Source organism: Macrotis lagotis, chromosome 1 (genome assembly GCF_037893015.1).
Source record: "Macrotis lagotis isolate mMagLag1 chromosome 1, bilby.v1.9.chrom.fasta, whole genome shotgun sequence".
Classification (NCBI taxonomy): Eukaryota; Metazoa; Chordata; class Mammalia; order Peramelemorphia; family Peramelidae; genus Macrotis; species Macrotis lagotis.
In genome coordinates this window covers 666,545,426-666,549,791 of record NC_133658.1, presented here as the reverse complement: position 1 = coordinate 666,549,791, position 4,366 = coordinate 666,545,426, and positions in this window count along the sequence as shown.

The window sequence follows — 4,366 nt, the reverse complement described above, 5'->3', positions numbered from 1 at the left end:
TTTTTAAATTTTGTAAAATATTCCTTGTGTTGAATTGTTGTTTTCTGTTTGACCTATTTTAATTTTTCAGGGTGGTCAATTCCTGAATGACACTCTAAGGTGTCAATCCTTTTCAACCACTTGTTGTGATAACAAAACCTACATACAAAATGCATGCCCAATGACTGGAAAAACTGGCAAATTAAGGTATATTATATAAATATCATAGAATATTAATGCATCATAAGAAAAAGCAAGGTGAGGAATTCAGAGAAACATGGGAACACTTATATGAACCAGTACAGTGAAACAAGAAAGAACATGAGAAAAATAGACAAGTGACTAAAAAATTTTTAAACAGCACTAAAAAAAGGCAGTTGGACTTATTAATTACAGTGAGCAACATTGTCCTCAGAAAACAAATGACACACTTTGTGGTCCTTACTGGAGCATCTTTCATCTTCTTTCCATTAAATTCTATCCAGTTTCATTTGGGGTGGGGGGTGGGGGGACTAGGTTAAAGTGGCCATTCTTTGTCTTAATTCTTTCTTACCGAGCCTTAATCATTGAATGCATCTGAATTCAATCAAATTGAAACTTGTTAAAAAAAAAAAAACCTTAGCTTAAAAAGCCAAGGCCTCCCATTGTATAAGTGACCATTTCCAATCATCTTAATCTATATCTGATCATTGGACTTAGATGACTCTGGAGGAGAAAATGAGGTTGATGACTTTGCACAGTCCCCCCTTAACTTAAGGCTAATTTATTTACATATGGCATTCACCAATGAGTCAGGTAAGGGAGGAGACTATAGCTAGTGTAGGGGTGATAGCCTGGCAAAAAACTGAGGGACTGAGGAATAGGAAAGCATGTGAACATAGAATGGGGTTTGCAGTTGCAAGACAGAAAAAGAGGAAGAATGATAATAGATTATGATCAGATATGAAAATTTCAGAGTTCATGAACATGGAAGTAATATATTTGTGGATGACAAGTTCAAAGGTAAGGAGATCTTTTTGTGAGGCAGAGGTGGAGTGGAAGATTAGGTCACGCAAAATAATAGTTTGAAGAACTGAGAGGTTAGTGTGTTGGAGGGAATATTGATCTGCCCCTAGGGCAGAAATTAAGGAAGAGAGATTCATTAAGGAAAGAAGAGTAGTATCCAGGAAGACAAGAGATAACAGAAACTAGAATTTTGATTTGGTAGTACATATGGATTGAGTAAACCCCAAGGGACAGGCTCCTAAGTAATTGTGGTAAAAGAACTTGGAAGTGGCAACCAGGAACAAGGAGTATTCCAAATCCTTTACTTCAACCAGTGAGTGAAAGAAAATGAGTGAAGGTATATCCAATGATGGAAAGGAAGGTGAGGGAGTCTATTTCGTCATGAGAGTGTCAGGTATTAGGGAGATCCAGAAAATGGAAGGTATTATAAAGGAAAGGATTTAAAATATAAGCAACTTTTTTGACTATGGAAAAGGCACTCTGAAGAGCCCAATGAAAGATATGGGTAACTTTAGACTGGGACATTGAGGGGGGGTTGGGTTAAAAGAAATAGAATAAAGAATGGGGTAGTAGTAGGAGATTAGGGAAAAGGCTGAATGATAACAGCCGGCAGGGTTCAGAATCACTGGGATGCAGAGGGCATGACCAAAGAGGAGTTTGTTGAGCCTTGAGAAATTAAGGTAGGTAGCTTTTCATTGTTCATAGGGGTTTAGTTTCAGGTCCTCTCAAGTACTTAGGTAGTTCAGTTGAGGGGACAGGTTCTTGGAACTGAAGAAATGATGTTACTTCCCTTCCCTCTGGGGAACAGAATTGATGAAAACAGGAGATATGGTCCAATGGAATGGCATTCTTCCTTACCCTAAAGGCAGGAGACCTGTGCACCATGGAATGGTATTTCTCCACATTCCCCACTTTGGAGAGGTCAGAATAGGAAAAGAACTAAAATGAGGAGACATAAAGGGAAAAAAATATTATTTACTTCACAATTTTGCCTAGAAGTAGGTAGCCATGCACACTTGCATATATAAATTAGTTAAATAACATAATAATTTAAATAAATTCATCCCTCCCTGCCAAAAATGACAAGGGGTTTTTTTTGGTAGGTTTTTCCCCTTCAAAAATTCTCTTCAATAGATAACTGAGGTGTCAAGCATTTCCACTGTTAACAACCCCAGGGGCTCATTTCAATTGGCCCCAGGAACCATTACATGTTTTTTGATTTTGGCAATTTGTCCTTAGGTTCACATCTTTATTGGAAAGACATTTTTTTTCAGTCTGGTTCTATATTTCAGGTTTATGTATTGAGTCCAAGGAAAGTTATTCCAAGAATTGAGAGTGACCCTAGTTTAAATAGAAATTTTTCCAGTAAAAAGAGATATGATTCACTTGCCTTAGAACTGCACATTTCACTTTGTACTGTAGGAGGATATAGACATGTAGTGTTCTGTTTTGTTTTCATGTTAAGCTATTCTTTTTTTTAAAATAAATTGCTTTGAGTTAAAATATATTAATTGGAAAAAAGATGAAACTATATTTTTGTTATGGATTTTTTCTTTACTTATAGTTTCTTTTTTAAAGCAATAAATCAATCCACAAATATTTAGTATGTACTATGTAACAGTCTATACTTCTCCTTCTCCCAACATCGTCATCTTTCTATCCAAGAAAAAGAAGAAAACAAAGCTTAATGCTTCACCAGACCTGGAAGTTCACTTCCCATCATTTCTCCTTTAACACCATTTTCTTCATGTGTCACCCAATACTACCCCTATGACAAACAAACTCCCACCATCCTCTTGCTGGCCCTATGTTATTTAATCACCATTTCCTAGGAGTAACTATCTCCTTCTCCCATTCTCTCATCATACTCCTCAACCCTACCCTACCTACATTTCACTCCAACTCTCCCACTACACCTTCCCTAAATACTTTATATTTAACAAATCTAGCAAAAAGATGGGGTAAATTCCTTAGTTTTAAAAGACCAAAGTCTCCTATTCCATCCAGAGCCATCTCCAGTCATCCTGATCCAGATCTAACCACTAGGCTCAGATGGCTCTTGAGGAAAAAGTGAGGCTGTGACTTTGTATAGCACCCCCTCACTTGTGTCCAACTCACTTGTATGTCATAGCATAATATCCCTGATGTCCTAGTCTTTGAGAATGAAGAATAAACAACAATAATCACAAACCTGGACTTATTTTGCATATAAATACTTAATTTTTTTTTAACTAGTAACAATGTATAGCTGTGAGAATTGGACTCTAAGGAAAGCTAAATACCACAAAATTGACACATTTGAATTAGGATGCTGGGAAGTCCTTTGAGAGTCCCTTGGACAGCAAAAAAGTCAAAATAGTCAATACTTAAAAGAAATTAATTTAGGCTTCTCACTGAAAAGTCAAATACTGAAAGTGAAGCTTAAATGCTTTGGCTATATAATAAGATGAGACACATTGGAAAGGATCCTTATGTTAAGAAAGATTGAAGGCAAAAGGAAAGGGAAGTGGCAGAAGATGAGAGGGGAAAATATTGTCACAGAAACAATGAATATTAACTTGGACAGACTTCAAGAAAAGTGAAGGATAGAAGAATGTGTTATGGTCTATGGACTCATAAAGAGTCAGACGTGACTGAATGACTGAACGACCACAACATATTCATACATTATTTCTTAGATTAAATACAACTCTTTGAAAGAGCTTTTCATTTCAACAAAGAGATAATATGGCCTTGGTATAAAAAAAACTTTTTTTCTAAGTGAAAGTATAGAAATCTATTAAATGAAAATAGGCTGAACCAAAAACTGCTGATTTTTAAAAGAATTTGAAATTAAGTTAAAATTTTTTTCCAAACTAGCTAATTGAAGTCATTAACAAGGTAATTCAAACCAGCAAAATTATCTCACCTGCAATATATGAATATTACAGATGTAGTTTAGAATAAAAATGGATAATTTACTCATTTCTACAGTATGTCAAAAAGTGTTAAGTGCTACATGAAATTCAAAGAACACTTAGAAACAAGTATTGAGGTACAGTGACTGGACATTTGAAAAAAGTTAACACAAGCAGAAACATAAGCATAAATTCTTCATATTTTATGCATAAAGAAACCAAGTAATAGTCTTTATTTTGAGGAAATCATCAGGGCAAATCCTAAAAAATAAAACATGGACATTAAGGATTCCTGTTGCTTAACTTGAAAAATTGTCATCTCAGACTATGCTAGATGTCCTATAAATTGTAATTAAAATCTCTAAATCCTACATACATACATACATATATATATATATATATATATATATATATATATATATATATATATATATATATATATGAAAATTCCTCTGCATGTTGGTACTTCAATGGATCTCTGATCT